At 42.2% G+C, this 18181-nt stretch overlaps 1 protein-coding gene across 4 annotated transcripts in view; it reads right to left on the bottom strand.

Annotated features, from left to right (window-relative positions):
• PAQR8 (progestin and adipoQ receptor family member 8) overlaps positions 1–18181 on the bottom strand; it is a 122044-nt gene that overhangs the window by 34176 nt on the left and 69687 nt on the right. The window contains exon 1 of one of the 4 annotated variants that reach the window (XM_045498522.1): positions 10298–10437. The exons of 1 other annotated variant lie outside the window; for it this stretch is intronic. The gene's annotated coding sequence lies outside the window, so the exon portion shown is untranslated. Of the gene's footprint in view, positions 1–9665; positions 9691–10297; positions 10438–15814; positions 16036–18181 lie in introns of those variants that run through there. 2 more of the 4 variants (XM_045498521.1, XR_006717258.1) reach the window with 2 other exon arrangements.

Raw genomic sequence — 18181 nt, 5'->3', positions numbered from 1 at the left:
TCTATCTAAATGTTACCCCCTTCCAAGTTCTCACTCAGGTTGTTTTTCCTGAGTTATACTGACTTTTTTTTTTTTTTTTTTAACGTTTATTTATTTTTGAGACAGAGAGATACAGAGCATGAACGGGGGAGGGTCAGAGAGAGGGAGACACAGAATCCGAAACAGGCTCCAGGCTCTGAGCTGTCAGCACAGAGCCCGACGCGGGGCTCGAACTCACGGACTGCGAGATCATGACCTGAGCTGAAGTCGGCCGCCTAACCGACTGAGCCACCCAGGCACCCCTATACTGACTTTAAAAGCTCACAGTGACTCTGCCCTTTTCTAAACTGAGTGGCACACACCCACTACCAGTGCCTCATAGCCCTGCACTTAACTATAAGTGATTTAAAGTTTTCTTCCTCTTTCCTGAGAAAACTTTGATGCTCCAAGTGTATCATAGGTTCCTGAAATACAAAACCATGCTTTATGATTCTCTTGAATCCCTCAAAGTATCTAGCACAGTGTTAGGTACTCACTGCACATTCAAAAAATCCCTGTACGTGAACTGACAGATTCCCAAGTTGAATCCCACCTCTGCTGCTCTGGTAGGATTCCATTTACACCCCCCACCCCCCTCAAGAAAAACCTGTTTCCTTTTGCTCCCTCATCCTTCCAAGTGCTCCTTTATTAGAATGACTTTCCAGCTGCAACAAGCCAAAGCATTAGTATCTCAGATAGGACAGGACATTGCCATGGACTGTGACAACAGCAACTCAGAAGGTGGCGTTATACCCAGAGATATAAACCAGAAACAAGTCATCACTCAGAGTATCTTAAAGAGAAAACAAAGGGGGGCACAAAACCTAAGAAACACCTAGAGCACCTCATGAATTAATCTGAACCCTTTACCAGGCCAAGATCTGATGAATCAGTCTCTACCTGAAATGCTGCCCAGTTTCAATGACATTCTTGCAGCTTTACCTGAACTTGTCTGGGTGACATTCTAGTACTGCAGCCAATTCCAACTTCAGTGTCAGTGCATGCATCAAACTGACTAATTCCACATTCTGAAGTGCTCTGGGTTCCTGGCAGCTCCAGAGAACAATATCAATGCCTTTATTTTGCTTAAGTGCAGGAATAAAAAAAAAAAAAAACAAAAAAAAAACAAAAACTAAGATGGAACTCTTGGAATGAATTCTTTGGACAGACTTAAAGACATCATGGAGAACATAAATTTTCTAATTCAAGAGCCATAACACTCCAACATTGACTTTACATCATCCTTCTTCCCTTCCATGTTTTATACTTTACCAGTCCTCTTTAGAGTGAGTCTAAAAGGAAAATGAGAAGATAGTTTTCACCAACATAAGTTTTATTTCTCACAAAACCATGATCTATAAGCCATACTCAGCAAAACATGTGTGTTTTAATTCCATCTTCAATTAGTTGGGGGTAAGTGCAGCCCTCCTCCAGTTTCCCAACTGTACACTTACCTTTAGCCTCTTGGGTATTCTCTTAGCCTCCAAAGAGCAGGTCAAGGATAAAGCAAATACATAGTTTCAAGCTACTGATGAAAAAGCAAGCAATTCTCTATTGCTTGAGAATAGAAACATTTTTTCTTCTTTGCTGTTGTTAATCTTGGAGTACATGACCCTAGAAGGATAAATGTCACTGCCCTCAGTGCTAGCTACATCTCAAAATGAACAAAAACTCTTAAAAACTGTAACCTTTGCTTTGAGCTTCAAATCCTAGGAATTAGAGATTGGTGAAAGCCAGAGACCAGCTCAGCCTGGGGAGCTGAGTTCTAAAGTGGGAGAGCTAGCCTTGGTACCTCTCTGGATGTACTCATCTCAAAAATGTTGTCTCCAATTACCTCTCTCATATATTACCATTTATCATAATTATTACTAATTCACTCATTTGACAAATAGTATTCTGATAGAGTATTGAATTGTCTTCACATAAGAAAATACTAATAGTGTATTAGCTCCCTAGATGGCTTAGAAGCTTATACCCTGCTGGACATGCAGAGAAAAGTCTTTCTTAAGCCCCAGGCTTAACTCAACCTGATCATCCAACCCAGTTGCCTTACAACAGAGAGCAGTTCCCCACTTTTGCCCAAGGGTGGTTTCTGAATGTCATGTGGGATAATGTGACACTCTAAGTAAGACACTCTCAGTAAGACACTGAGAGTAAGACACTCTCAGTAAGTAACCAACCAGCCCCCTCCTATTTACACTTGGCCTGAATTTTGCTTTGTCCTGGTCATTTTAGCTCTGTGTACAGGTATTAGAAAGCTATAATAAATACTCCTTCCCTCCATCTTTAAATTGGAGTGTCATCTCTACAACTTACCTGCAAACTGTATCCTCCATAAGGGCAGGAAGTACATCATTCTATCTCCAGTGTTTAGCACAGAACCTGGCCCTTAATATTTGATGAATGAATGAATGAATGAATGAATGAATGTGTGCATGAACAAAATATCCTTTGGTTCCCAGGCCAGTGAGAAGTCCATCAAGATCTCACTCCACAGAGTTAGTGTTCAGGTTCCTTCTTAGCCAGTACTACCAAAGTCCCATCATAAATTTTCAGCAATTCATGGCACTAAACACCACAAACAGCATGGACAATGATCCATAAAATAGATCAGGCAGCAGAGAGGGCTTTGCTCACTTAATCACTGTGGGGTATAGGGTTCCAGCAACATACACTAGGAAAGCTGAGTGGAAGCTACAAGTACTAGACTGCTTGTGTTCCCTGTCCCCCAAATCCTTATGTTGAAGCCCTAACCTCCAGAGTGATGACTGATATTTGAATGTGGGGTCTTTGGGAAGTAATTAGGTATAGATGAGATCATTAGGACTGTGGGTCTCCATGATGAGATTAGTGCCCTTATAAGTAGAGGAAAAGAGCTTGCTCTCTCTCTCCCTGCCATGGGGAGACACAGCAAGAAGGTGGCTATCTATAAACCAGGAAGAAGGTCCTCACCAGGAACTGAATCTGCTGGCACCTTGATCTTGGACTTCCTACTCTCCAGAAATGTGAGCAATAAACTTCTGTTGTTTAAGCCAACCAGTCTATGGTATTTTGTTATAGCACTTTGAGCAGATTAAGACATAGGGCCATTTCCTGGTTATTTAAACTGTCCCTAGAGGCAGGAATCTAGAAGAGCAATGGCAACAAACTAGTACTGGGGCAATAAGGAGCACTCATAAAGAATTTGGGTTTGCTATCAGGGCCCAGCTCTGCTCCTTGGGCAAGTCACAACCTGTTTCCTCATCTGTACAATGGGGCTATCTCAGGATTGTTCTGAGATTTAAATGAAGTAACACAAACACATTTCCTGACACTCCTAAGTGCTCAGTCAACAGTATTATTTTTATAATGCTGAAGCCAGACTCATGCTCTAGTTATAACTCCTTCTCATAGGGTCTGCTGATCAGAAGAAGCGGAAAGATGTGGTAGACTGAGCCCTGTAGCAGTAATCATAAGCCCTGGAAGTCTGAGTCCCTGTTTTTGACATTTTCTCATTGTGACTGATAAATGTCTAACCTCACCAACCCTAAGTTCCCTTCATCTGTAAAGAAAAAAAAAATCCATATGATGATGTCTGTTCTCTAGGCCTCCATAGGATGGCTGCAAAAGTTGCATTTGACAAGGAACATAAAAGCACTTTGAAATTTGTCCAGCAGAGGCTCACACAGGAATACTGAAAGGGGTAAATTTGTCAATATTAATTAAATACCTCTAAGACTCTAAAACAATGTTTTTCAAACTTTTTGACTGCAACCTATTAGAAGAAACGTATTTTACATTGCAAACAGGCACACATTCATCACTAAAATAAAAGCCTAACAAATAATTCTTATGTTACTTTGATACTTTTAATTAGATTCTTTTTTATCCCTTCCTTCCTTCCTTTTCTTCTTCTGCTCTTTTCTTTTCTTTTTCTTTTCTTTCAATATAGGTCATTAATTTCACAAGGCATGGTCCCAACTGGGCATCAAAATAATTTTAAAAATCTGATGCCTATGCCCTACCCATTGAAATTCTGAATCAATGGTTTGTGGTGGGGCTAAGGCATCAGCATTCTTTTTTTTTTTTTTTTTTTTTTTTTTTATGTTTGTTTATTTTTGAGAGAGAGAGAGAGACAAAGTGTGAGTGAGGGGGGAAGGGCAGAGAGAGAGAGGGAGGCACAGAATCCAAAGCAGGCTCCAGGCTCTGAGCTGTCAACACAGAGTCCAAGCTGAGGTCGAACTCACTGGACATAATGACCTGAGCCAAAGCAGGAGTTGGATGCTTAACTGAATGAGCCACCCAGGAGCCCCTGAGGCATCAGCATTCTTAAGAAAGCCCCAGTTGATTTTATTGTGCAACACAACTAATGGTTTCTAGCTCACAGCTAAAAAAAACCACTGTGTTATTTACATCCTGGTCTGCTAAACACTCTCTGCACCCAGAATGGCTGCCCTGCCCCCACCCTGCAGAAGCTCCACTGGTTAACAGTGAGTGGATTACTCACTCAAGTGGCTTCAGTGTGCACCAGGAGAACACAGAAAGGCAAGGGGATCAAAGCAGAGCCTGGGCCTTAGGGGAGGCCTCTTATCTCCCCCCAGATGGCTGGTAACCCCATACAGAACAAAAACTGGAGTGGATTTGGACAATTCTTTTAAAAGTAAAGGGACCTCTACAAGAACTTGTTGCTTGAGTAGGAGGGATTAAGGAAAATAAAGGGAACCTGCCAGACTTTGCTCAGAGCCTTCTCATAGAGCAGAGAAAGCTCTGAGCAGGCATACACAGGGGTCTGAGAGGACCCTGGAGATCAACTTGGTCAGAGAGAGCTTCTCAGCCTGGCTCTCTCCTTCCCAGTTTAGCCCCAATAAAACAGGGAGTGCTTCCATCCTCAGCTCACCTTCCCTATACATAAGAGAGGTCTGGGGACTGACTATCCTGTTTATCTGGCTAGAGTCACATTCAGCTGCCTAGCAGAACCAGGGCAGAACCTGGGCCAGAATGAAGAAAGGAAACACAGGGGCTAGAGGCCATAAGTCTGTGTCTCTGTCCTATTCTTGGACGCACAGGTAGGATCAGCAAACCTGGATTGGTTCTGTGTACAATGAGTTAAATAACCAAAGCCGTCTGTTTGAAGCGTAGCCCCTAGATTTACTAACCAGACATGATACTAAGAGTTACCATTTATTGGGCACCTTGTGTGTACTAAGCACTTTATATACATTATCTCTTTTAATTCCACACTATCTCTTCAGACACAAGGTTTAAGGATCTTACCCAGGCTTGTGCTAGGATGCTAGTGCAGGTTGATGCCCACTCCAGATCCCAAGCTCCAGTCCAGAGTTTCTTAGCACTATTGACATTTCAGTTGGTAATTCTTTGTTTTGGGGAGCTGTACTTTGCATTTTATTATGCTTTACAGGATCTTTGGCCTCTACGCATTACATCCAGTAACATCCTTTCCCCCAACAGTTGTGATAATAAAAAATATCTCCAGAAATTACCAAATGTGGGGGAGGGGGTATCATCCCCTTCCCCATTAAGAACCAGGACTCTAGGGGCTCCTGGGTGGCGCAGTCGGTTAAGCGTCCGACTTCAGCCAGGTCACATCTCGCGGTCCGTGAGTTCGAGCCCCGCGTCGGGCTCTGGGCTGATGGCTCAGAGCCTGGAGCCTGTTTCCGATTCTGTGTCTCCCTCTCTCTCTGCCCCTCCCCCGTTCATGCTCTGTCTCTCTCTGTCCCAAAAATAAAAATAAACGTTGAAAAAAAAAATTAAAAAAAAAAAAAAAAAAAGAACCAGGACTCTAACCGCCATGCTGTCTTATTTCTTCGTACTCTATAAGTACATAAACCACTGTGACTCAGAAGAGACACAGAGCTGGAACCAACACTACTATGGAAGGGATAATCAGAACACTCTAGGAAAGTACTGTACAACAATAATACCATTTTATGCTACATTTATATACCACTTACAATACACATGTATTTGTGTAGCCATTATCTCCTTTCATGGCAAATGACTGCATAGCACGATCTAATTCCCAGAGTTAATCCACCTCAAAAATATGAACACCATTAAGAGATCTGTATATTTAGCCTTCTCCAAGAAATTGAGGGAAAAGAACATGTAGTGAAATCCATATTAATCCTTATCCCCATAAGCCATTAGGAGAAAAAAATTTTGCTAATGAATGGTCCTGAGGTAACACGTTATGTGAACTCTTGGAGGACAAGTCTGTTTCCATCTCTTGTCTCCTGCACACATCTGCCTAGAACAGAGAACTCTCACTAAAGGGCAAACATTTCATGAAACATCTATTTCATAGCAACCTCTATTTGGTTGATTAAAACTAAGATAAAATTATTTTCGTACATTTTTACATCTTTTAACATCATTTTTTAAAACATCATTTTGTTAAACATCATTTAACAAAATTCCAAAATCAGAAAAAATTAACTTCAATATTTATGAAAGACCCAAGAGCTTAGTGCCAAGTTATTCTTCCCTGCCATTTGACAAAGCAGATCGAAATTCGAGTTTAACTAAAACAAATGTGCACCAGAATCATCCTTTTTAATACATGCCAAGAGAACGGTATCTATTACATTAGAATAGTATTTGATTGATCAAGGAAAGTAATTATAGGAGGAGCTTTTAAAGTTTTTTTCCTTCAGACTTTCACCAAACTGTTATACTTAATATGCAATTAAAATAAGAATGTTTGTTTATTTTATTTTTATTTTTTTAATTTTTTTTTAATGTTTTATTTATTTTTGAGACAGAGAGAGAGCACGAGCAGGGGAGGGGCAAAGAGAGAGCAAGACACAGAATCCGAAGCAGGCTCCAGGCTCTGACCTGTTACCACAGAGCCCGACACGGGGCTCGAACCCATAAACTGCGAGATCATGACCTGAGCCGAAGTCGGACGCTTAACTGACTGAGCTACCCAGGCGCCCCAAGAATGTTCATTCAAAAAATAAAATCTGATTTCAAAATAAAGCAGCTAGGAACGGTTGCTTTTTGAGGTCACTTAAAAATTTTCTAAGAAGATAGGAGAGTAAAAACAAAATGTTCTCATTCACATATTCATTTGCACAGCCCGACAAAGGGAATATCAGTACCTGGGAAATGATAAATTTATACATGGCTCCAAAGGATTTTTAATATAAAACTATCAATAAACAACAATAATAACAAAAATAGGTAGACTCTATTGAGCACTTATGTGTTGGGCCCTGGACTCAGGGTTTTACATTCATTTCACCTTCATTAGGCGCATACTCATTAGCATCTTCATTTTAAGGTTAGAGAACTGAAGCTGAAAGCTGTGCCCCAGATCACAGCAAATCAAGGTTCAAACTATGGGGGTATGAAGCATTATATTATATAACCTAAAAAAATCGGTAATTTAGAAGAAAAATGGAAGAAAAAAAGGATATGTTAGTTTTTCACACTGTGTGCCCTGAAGTCCCAAAACTGAAATGGATTTGCAGAACTCACTCTCTTCCCCTTATTTCAATCTAGATCCTCTCACATAAAAACTCAAGTACCAGCCAGGCATTACCTATATATGGGGTAAGTGACTTTCTGGGTACCTTTGTTTTTCAGAGAAAACAAGTCTTTGTTTGTTTTGTTTTCTGTAAAAATGCACAGTAATGGAAACTGCCTGGTAAAGAGTATCTTCAAAGGGAAAAGAAAAGAAAGGCTTGTTTTCTCCAGCCCAGTAGACCATTAAGGTATAAAACAGGTGACAGGACCAATTGTTTTTTTACACACATGACAGCATATACACCCCAATAAAGGTTGTACTTCAAAGCAATTACTTTCCAATCCTAAACACATACACATACCTTTATTGGATGCCCCCTTTAAAACTGCCAGTCCTTCAAGAGGGACTTTCATTACTTTAATGGGCATACTTCCTATTACTATCTCGATCCTGACCTCAGAAACCAGATTTGGTCCCACTTGGTTTGGCTCTTTCCCAACTGAGGGAGGTTTGCCATCATGGAGGCAATTCAGTAAATGTGTTACAAACTCTGAAGGCAACTCCAAGCCAGGAGCTCTAAAATTATGCTCAGCAATGACAGCATCACTAGAATTAGTCCACAGCCTGCCAAGATGAGGCTTCTGAAGGGGAGAAATACTCATCTGAATGTATAAATACTGGCATATTTATTTTAACATTTGGATAATGAATTGAAAGAATCAGCTAGATATGTCCAAGTAAATAAATATGCTGTGCAATAATGATACTGCAGATTTTGGTGCAAGGTTCTGAACACCCCCTTGATGAAAAAAGAAAGAAAGAAAGAAAGAAAGAAAGAAAGAAAGAAAGAAAGAAAGAAAGAAAGAAAGAAAAGTTTGTCCTGAAACAATACTTGCAAAATGAATAAATTGCTTTTCCATTAACTTGCACAATTATTGAAGAGATTTCCTTTTCATGAAGAAAAAAAAAGAGGCCCAACGTCAGCTAGCTGCCAAAATAGCCCTTGGTCTTCCCAGGAAGCTTAAATCTCAGTGTGTGTCAGAAGATGGATCTATATCTACAGCAGAGAGGAAAAGGAGTGGGGTCATCTCTCTTCCCCTGCTCCTCAAAAGCCCAGAAAACTTCCAATGGAGAAATCCACTCAATAGGATTCCTGGGGCCCTGGCTCATCTTGAATTAGCTGTTATACTGAATAATTAAACTAATTACCATACAAAATTAACCACAGGGATATGTTAATACACAACATTACTTAACTAATTGAAGGAAGCTGGATACCCAAAATAAACAACAGGGGAAAAAAATGTACTGGTCATTTGTTTATCTCTAGACACACATTTGGATACCCACCCACTGAGGTCCTAAACAGCCTAATGCCCAGCCAGATGACCTGGTGAAGGGTGTAGCAGCTCAGAGGTGAATACAGGCTGTGAACAGCCTAAGAGGGCAGTCAAGGACAGTCCACCTTCCATGCAGGTATCTTCCTACTGGCATTAGTAAAGGAAGTCCTCACCAACACAAACAATCCAAAACTGTACAAGACTTCTCGTGTTTACTCGGCCGTGGAATGCAGTGCATTTGTGGGCCGTGTGTCCCTGTGTGTGTGCGCGCGCGCGCGTGCACGTGCCCCTCCCCCTCCCCCCTCCGGCCCCGTTGCTGATTTTCCTCCAGTTTTTACTCATAAACAGCTTCTCACAGAGTATAGGAAAGTGGGGAGCAAGTAACACAAGTGGATCTAGAAATTAAATACACCTTTATTATGTGCCTAAAAGCACACACAGACAGAACTTACGTGCACATTTGAAATCTCACTCCTTAACTACTCTTTTAAGCCCAGACTGTTCTCAATGGGTCCCTGGGCAAAATCACTTCTAACACAACTTAGAAACAGGAGATGCAGCAAAGATTCCTTCCGAGCCCGCGGATCTGCCCCCGGTCGGTCTGTGTTCCAGGGCCCAGAGATGCACTGGAAGCTGCGGTGCCTTGGCTGGCTGCAGGTGCTCGCACCAGGTCATCGATATGCCTCTCCCTCGTCCCTCCCGCCCCCCATCTGGGGTGCACTGGTCTTGCTCCCCGGAGGGAATGCCCTCTGGAGGTTTCCATGACCCCGTTCCACCGAGAGGGTGTGTCCCCTAGGCGGAGACGTTCCGTGAGTCCCTGCCCCCTCCAGCCCCCTCACCTCCAGCCACCCCGATCCTCTGCCGCGGCGTTCCATCTCTCCGACCCCCTGTTCTCCACAACGTAACCCCGGCTCCCGCCACAATTCTGCTCCCGGCGCCCCCTCTCGGAGAAGCCCCTCCATCCTTCCCCCGAGAAACCACGCGCCTCACCACCCCCCGACCCTTTCTGGGGCTCCCCTCCCGCCCCGCCCGCCTCTGGCTTCCTCCCCTCTGCACTCCTCTCCGGCTTCAGTTCCCCTCCGCCCTGAGGAGGGCGCCCCGAGAATGCCGACAGGACACCCTCGTTCCGGCACCGAAGCTCCCCAACGTCGTGGTCCTGACCCCTCGGTCCTCCAGCCTCGGGCTCCGGGAGTCCCCAGCGTCTGGGTCCTGACCTGCCGCCTCACCCTCAGGGCTCAAGCTCTGAGACTCCCCAACACCGGGGCGCTGAGCCCCGGCCCCAGAGCTCGGCGTCGTCAACCTCTCGATTCTGGAAGCCCCTCGGGGCTCGGGGTGTGGGGCTCCCCAACGTCGCGGTCCTGACATCCCTTCCCCACCCCCCACCCCCTACCCCCTGCGCTCGCGTCCCGGGAACTCCCCAACGTCGCGGTCCAGATCCCCCACCCCCCCCGGCTCGGCGCCTGCGACTCACCGGCAGGAGCGGCGACTGAGTCCGCGCGCGAGCCCAGCCCAGCCCGGCCCGCACTCCGGCTCGGGTTCCCGGCTACCAGCTTCCCGCAGGCGGCGGTGACTGCGGCGGGCACGGCACAGGGGAGCGGCCCGGGGGAGGGGACCGCCGGGGGCGGGCACCGCCCGGCTCCGCCCCTTCCCGGCCGGGGGCGGGATGCGCAGACCCGCGCGCCCACCGCGGCCCGGGTGCCGCCTCACCGAGAAGTTGACTGACACCTCTTCCTTCCACCCCGGGGTCAGACCCGCGCAGCCCCCTTTCAGCTAGACACACCCGAGGGCTTGAGAAAGAGACACGTTAACCGTTGCCCCATCCGTTTCAAGAACCCACTCCAGGAGGCCATTTCCGAGGGTTTTCTGGTTTTTGGTTTTGGGGGGTGTTTTGGGAGAAGGGGGAAGGCAACAACAACAAACTTCTTCTTTAGTCTCAAGACGGATTCAGAATCTGGCCTCTCAGCCACCCGCATCTGCACATTCAGGGTCATTCTGCCTATGAAGTCATGTTATAACACACCAAGGAGGGCCCTTGTAGACACACATTTTCGCACCCTTGAGATACACCCGTGAAGTACTCTCCCGTGATTATGCACCACACAAACTTCTTATGCTGACAAGCTAGGAACCACTTCTATACCCCCACATCCTCAATCCACAGCTCAGTAGCCAGACCACGGTATCAATGATCTACACATACAAGGGGGCAGGGCAGGAGAGGAAATTCCACACCTGGTCCCAGACTTGCTCTCCTCACTCACAACGTTGCTATTTTACCATGGCAAAGATACCCTTAAGATGTGGGAGCACTGGAACTCCTGGGTGGCTCAGTCAGTTGAGTATCAGACTCTTGATTTTGGCTCAGGTCATGATCCCAGGGTCTCAGAATGGATCCCTGCAGAGGGCTCGAGGATAATGTGGAGCCTGCTTGGGATTCTCTCTCCCTCTCTCTTTCTCTCTCTCTCTCCCTCTGCCCCTCTCCCCTGCTGGTGCGCGCTCTCTCTCTCTCTCTCTCTCAAAAAAAAAAAAAAAAAAAAAAAAAGGGAAGAAAAGAAAAAAAGAAAAGATGTAGGAGTACCAATTAACAAATTAACAAATCAAATTGGCTTTGCTATTAAAAAGCAGTGTCCATGATCTGGAAGAAAGAAAAACCCTGAGAAGACGGCCTGAACCAATGCTACTGGAGGAGGTTCATTTGATTCATGTCATTCTTTTTTTTTTTTTTTTTTTTTTAAGTTTCTATATTTTGAGAGAAAGAACACAAGATGGGGAGAAGGAGAGAGAGAATCCCAAACAGGCTCCACACTCTGCACTGAGTGGTATGGGGGGCTCCATCTCATGACCCAGAGATCATGATCTGAGCCAAAATCAAGAGCCCCACTAAGCCACTCAGGCACCCCATATCATTATTTTTCTGAAACAATCAGGCCTAACTCTGGTTTGTTGATATCTGGCACTTTGCCATTTTACCACCCTGCTTCAGTGACATGTTTAAACAAACACCTCACATTTGTGCAATGTTTTCACTTTTCAAAACATTTTAAAATACATTATTGTCCTTATCTTCAGCAAAATATCATGAAGCAAAGACAGTAGGTTTTCCAACAGGGGTTATTTGAATTTCATAAATGAAGACATTTAGACTCAGCAGTTAAATGGCCAGGTTTGAAGCAGAGTCACGACTAGGAAAGAGTAAGGGGCCTGGTCTTCAGGGCCACTGCTCTTTCCACAGAATCACAGGTCCAGCACATATAGATCCTGATGGAAATATCACAGTCGGCCTTTGGTAGATTTGCCTCACCATCTCTGCTTCACCCCAAAGATGTCAGGGAATTCTCCTGAATTTACAAAAACACAAGCCTTCAATATCAACAGGCGTTTCTTTTTTGGCCAGAGATCATAAATGTACAACAGAGCTGACGAGAAGAAATAAAAAGTCCCCTTTTTTCCCTCTCTCTGCCACTCTACAAACAAAATTACAGGTCAGCAAATACGAAGGCCCAACCCCAGGCTCAATCCAACTGAAGGGAGCTGTCAGTGAGGGCTGATGAGTCTGCGAAATGCATGTTGATTATTCTTGCAGCTTTTCTTCTCCCTTCACCTGGAGCGTGGAGAGGGTTCTCTTGTCTTAAAAGAAGATCAACAAGTCCTTTAAGGCTTTCTCAGTGTCATGGTAAGAAAATGGTAAATGTTCCTTTCCTAGGAACCTTCGTCTAGGGGAGGGCACAAAAGTGCAGCATTAAGTACAATGGGTGTCAGGCATTTTTATCTGTGGGCAGAGGGTTCTGTTTATAAATGGAGCTTTTAAGTGTGGTAAAATACACGTAACATAAATGTTACCACCTTAATCTTTTGAAAAAAGTTTTAATTGTGGTAAATTAAGCATAATATAAAATTTGCCACATAACCACTTTTCAAATGTATCATTCAGTCGTCTTAAGTACATTCACATCCTTCATGCCTTTTAAAACTACTTGGATCTCACACTAGCTTCTTCCACTTTTTACTCTGAGGTGATGGCCCATTTCAGTTTGGGCAGTGCAGTGATATTTTGGTAACTCTGGAAAAAAGAGTCCTAAAGTGACCTTCCTATTTTTGAATTAATAAAAGGCTCCTGGATCTTTCATAAGGGATAGTAAGGATGGCCTTTAATATATAGAAATTCACAGCCAACCTCCCTTCATGTAACACTTTCATCTGGCAACAAAATTTTGATTTGGGGTTTTTCCAAAAGCTGGAAACAGGCAAGATCTGGGATATTGCAGAATTTCCTCTGAAATGAGAATGCTAAACCACTAACCCAATCAACATTCTATCAGACACATTTCCCTTTCAGATTGCCTTTGAAAACCACAGACACAGACAATATACAGCGTAATTAAAAAATAGATATGCAAGACTAAGGAGCTATTTTTGTCCCAAACTCTAAAAACTAATTTGGTCCATTTTATGTTGTATACATACCACACTGACACTGTTTTTCTATTACTTTCATGGTGTGTTTATATAGCATTGTTTTTCCAAGAAGCTCAAAGTGCATGTGATGACATAATATCCCTAAACTTCATACATTTTATGAGAAGTAGGAAGGGGGTAAGAACTGTTAGCCTTACTGTGACATGGAGAAATGGAAGTATGATACAGTTAAACCATTTGCTGGAACATCTATACTGGTTTGTAGTGGTCTATCCTAAAAGGCCTACTCATGAAAACTCATACAGGAAACATCTTATGAGAAAACTGAGGGCATTTTTCCACTATCTTGACAGTGAAAAGGAAAAGCACTTTGCACTGTGGACCACTATCCTACACCATACACAAAAATTAGCTCAAAATGGATTAAATACTTGACTATAAGACCAGAAACCATACAACTACTAAGAAAAAACATACATGGTAAGCTCCTTGACATGGCTTTCGGTGACATTTTTTGGATTTGACTTCAAAGCAACAAAAGCCAAAAATGAACCAATGAGACTACATCAAACTGAAAATTTCTGCCAAGCAGCAGAAACCATTAATAAAATAAAAAAAGCAGCCTACTGAACGGAGAAGATATTTGCAAATGATATATCCAATAAGGGGTTAATATCCAAACTACATAAAGAACTCATACAACTCAATGACAACATCACAAACCCAGATAATCCAACTTAAAAATAGGCCTTTAAAATGAGAAGATCTGAATAGGCATTTTCCCAAAGAAGACATGTAGATGGCCAATAGGCACATGAAAATATTCTCAGTGTCACTAATCATCAGGGAAATGCAAATAAAAATCACAATGAGATATCATGTCACATCTGTCAGAATACCTATTATCCAAAAGACAAGAAGTAAGAAGTGTTGGTAAGGATGTAGAGAAAAGGAAACACTCATGCACTGTTAGTGGAAATGTAAATTGGTACAGCCAATATGAAAAACAGTATGGAGATTCCTCAAAGGAACTACCCTATAGTCCAGCAATTCCACTTCTGGGTATTTCTCCAAAGAAAATGAAAACACTAATTAGAAAAGATATACACACTTTTATGTTCATTGGAGCATTATTCACAATAGCCAAGATATGGAATCAATAAAAGTGTCCATCAATGGATGAATGGATAGAGAAGATGTAGTGTATATATACAATAGAATACTACTCAGCCATAGAATAGAATGAAATCTTGCCATTTGTGACAACATGGATGGATCTTCAGGGTATTACGCTAAGTGAGGTAAGCCTGGCAGAGAAAGACAAATGGCATATGATTTCGTATATATGTAGAATCTAAAAAACAAAACAAATGAACAAAAACTCATAGGTGCAGAGAACAGTTTGGTGGTTGCCAAAGGGGAAGAGAGTTGGGAGGTGGGTGAAATGGGAGAAGGTGGTCAAGAGGTACAGACTTCCAATCATAAAATAAGTAAGTCATGGGGATGTAATGTACAGCATGGTGACTATAGTCAATAATATTGTTTTGCATATTATGTAACTTTATATGGTGACAGGAAAATAGGCTTATTGTGGTGACTATTTTGCAGTCTATACAAATATTAAATCATTATGTTGAACACCTGAAACTAACATAGTGTTATACATCAATTATACTTTAATAATAATAAAAAAAAAGTGTGTGCTTGAAAGTCAGACCATCTTGAGTCTGAACCCCATTACCATCATCTAGAGCCTTTGGTAGTGTACTTCAGGGTTCGTATCTGTAAAATGGGAATAATAATTGTAACCAGTTTATATATTTATTGCTAGGATTAAATGAAGCACACATTAAGCACTCAACATTGTGCTTATCACATAATGAGGGCTTGATAAATGCGGGTAAAAAAGAAATGGCTGCTTATAGGACGTTTTACTTGAAGAGAAGATATACTTATTCCAGCAAACTTCATAGGAGTAATTTGGAGAAACTTGAATATCTATCTATTTTTTAATGTTTATTTATTTTTGAGAGAAGGGGTGAGGGGCAGAGAGAGAGAGAGAGGGACAGAGTATCCAAAGCAGGCTCCACACTGACAGCAGAGAGCCCCATGTGGGGCTCAAACTCATGGATTGTGAGATCATGACCCGTGCTAAAGTCAGATGCTTAGCCGACTGAACCACCCAGGCGCCCTGAATATCTATATTTTTAATCCTGAAGTCAAATCTATACATTCCTTAACATTCCATCATCAGACAGACATCCACCCTTAGCTTTTCTATTCAGACCACCTGCCAGCTGGCCAAGTGGGGAAGCAACCATGATACTAATTTCACACACAAGATTCTAATGAGCTGTGGTTGAATCAAATTAAAAATAGAAATAAGAACAATGGTAACGGTTTTATTGAATTGTGTGTTTATGGTATCTTATTAATGGTGGAATGGTAGGGGTTCATTAATTTGATTTCGTCTGGAGTGGTTCATTCCTTTTTTCCCCCATTTTATTTCTTAATGATAACAATAAATAAATAAATAAATAAATAAATAAATAATTTATTTACTTATAAATAAGTAAATAATAAAAATAAAAATTTTCCCCATTTTATTTCTTAATGATAACAATTAACAATTCAGGGAGCAAACCAATTAACACATGTAGACAAGGGAGGCAAGATGCAGCAATTGCTCCTGGGCCCTCTGCAAACCTGGGCACGTGTGAAGTTGTGTGGCCTTGCATTTGATCTCCCACTCTGAGGTAACCTGTGCCTCACTGAAGAGCTTCAGATGGGAAACTATAAGGATGAATGATAAAATGACAGACTAGTTACGCAAACAATATAAATTCCTACATTCCAGCAACATTTAATGTATATAAGTGTTAATTTTAACATTTATTCTAAATAAGACTTAAATTTAGAAAATACAATTTATAATTGGATCATAGAAATTTAATGGCAAATGAAAGTGTGGATATTAAAATATGAGGACTTTACTTATTCTTTAGAAGAATGAAAAGCCCCAGAATAAATAGCCCTGGTTGCCCCCATCTTGAAATATCCTAACAATTATGTTTCTTCCCTTCACTTTGCTCCTAATTCTTAGTCATTTTATCCTGGGGGGTCGGGGGGTGGAGGATGGGTAATCCCTGACCCTGGCAAATCAGAGGAGTTGAACTTCCAAGACTAAGGTAAAAAATTTTGGGAAGTAAACATTTTTTTAGTCTGTCCAACTCCAGTTCAATCTGGGCTGTGTTCTAAAGGAAGATTTAGAAGAGAAATTTCTCGGCTTTAGGACTAGTGAAGAAGAGCCATGTGAATTCACCCAGGATGGAAAACTGAGACTTGAACCTCTGGCCTTTGCCACATCCCCCGCTGCTGTGTTGGTAGGGGAAGTATACAACCCCTTATAGTTCATTTCTGTCTATCATCTATCATCTAAGTTAGGTTGATGAGCAAAGGCACAGACCATCCTCTGTTAAAGAGTGGTGGGGTAGGGCCAGAATCTGCTATAGGGGCAGAGAGTTCTGTCCACTGCCTTTTAGTTGATGTCTATGTAAAAGAGACTTATCTTGGCTCTTGGGTCTTTTAAAGAGCATGGAAAAATGAAAATGGCAATCTTGGACAAGAAGACTAACAATTGCATTATTCATGCTAGATTCTGGCTTGGTTTCAGGGTTTTAATAATTTTAAAAAGAAAAAAATCAGTGCAACAATTGACTGGTTTAAGCCAGCACCTGTTCACTGAGTCTGTTTTTACTGCCCAGGGGCAAGCTAGGGAGCTGGAACTGGCTTGTCCATGTGGCCATCTGGAAGACCTCTCAGAATAGAGGAGATCTAAGGCTATACCCAGCCCAGATCTTAGGAGTGGAGTAGACAAATTGGAATCTTCATATGTGTACCTCTCTGAATGAGCTCAGCAACCTGAATGTTAAGCCAGGTTTAAAGTTATAAGTTTGGTCAAAAGTGACCTTTGGTTTATTGAGACACAGGGTCTTGAGCTGACCTCTCTTACATCATTACATCATTTTGTAATTCCTTATGAACTTCTTTGGTTTCTCCACTAGACTGTAAGCTCCTAGGCAGCAAGGTTTGTGTACATGCCATTTGTTGCCACACCCATATGACCTAGTACATAGTATGTGCTGGAAAAAAAATATCACTGAATAAGTGAACAAATAATGTAAATGCACGGCATATTTGGAATCCAGTTAGCCCAGGAGTCCATGATCATTAAGTCCAGATCCCTTAGAGGAGGTAGGATGATCTAGAAATGGACTAGAAAAGAATATGCCCCAGGGGTGGAAACAATGAGGACAAGAAAAAGCCACTGAGGAGAAGCATGTTTTCCCATTTGGGAGAGGGGGAAAGAGAAGGAAAAAGAATGAGAAAGGGTAATTCTGGGTCCCCAGCAGGATATGCTACAGAAATAGACCTTTTTTTTTTTTTTTTTTTCAATCAAACTGAATTGAATTGAAGTAAACTGAATTCATCCTGAAGAGTTCAAATTAAAGTAAAATCCTTGGGGCACCTGGCTGGCTTGGTCGGTACAGCATGAAAGTCTTGATCTTGGGGTTGTAAGTGTGAGCCCCACATTGGGTGTAGAGATAACTTAAAAATAAAAATCTTTTTCCAATTCTGTGTCTCCCTCTCTCTCAGTCCCTCTCCCCCTCATGCTCTCTTTCTCTCAAAAATAAACATTAAAAAATAGAAAAAAAATCTTAAAAGAAATAAAGTAAAATTCTTCTCCCTCCCAATTAAATTAGATTTCTCCAGTTATTCGTCCCACTAGACTATGATTCTTCAGCCCTGAAGACACTCAGGGAGGAAACTGGGAGCCACTCTGGGCATAGAGATCCAAACTTTTTTGGGTCTTTCTCCCCAAATGTTCCTGAGAGCCTCCAAGAATTACCTAACACTTTGGGTGTTTTGACCAGAGTCT

This window comes from Leopardus geoffroyi, chromosome B2, assembly GCF_018350155.1.
Source record: "Leopardus geoffroyi isolate Oge1 chromosome B2, O.geoffroyi_Oge1_pat1.0, whole genome shotgun sequence".
Classification (NCBI taxonomy): domain Eukaryota; kingdom Metazoa; phylum Chordata; class Mammalia; order Carnivora; family Felidae; genus Leopardus; species Leopardus geoffroyi.
Note: the sequence above shows the minus strand (reverse complement) of the source record. Positions and strands in the feature narration are given on the sequence as shown.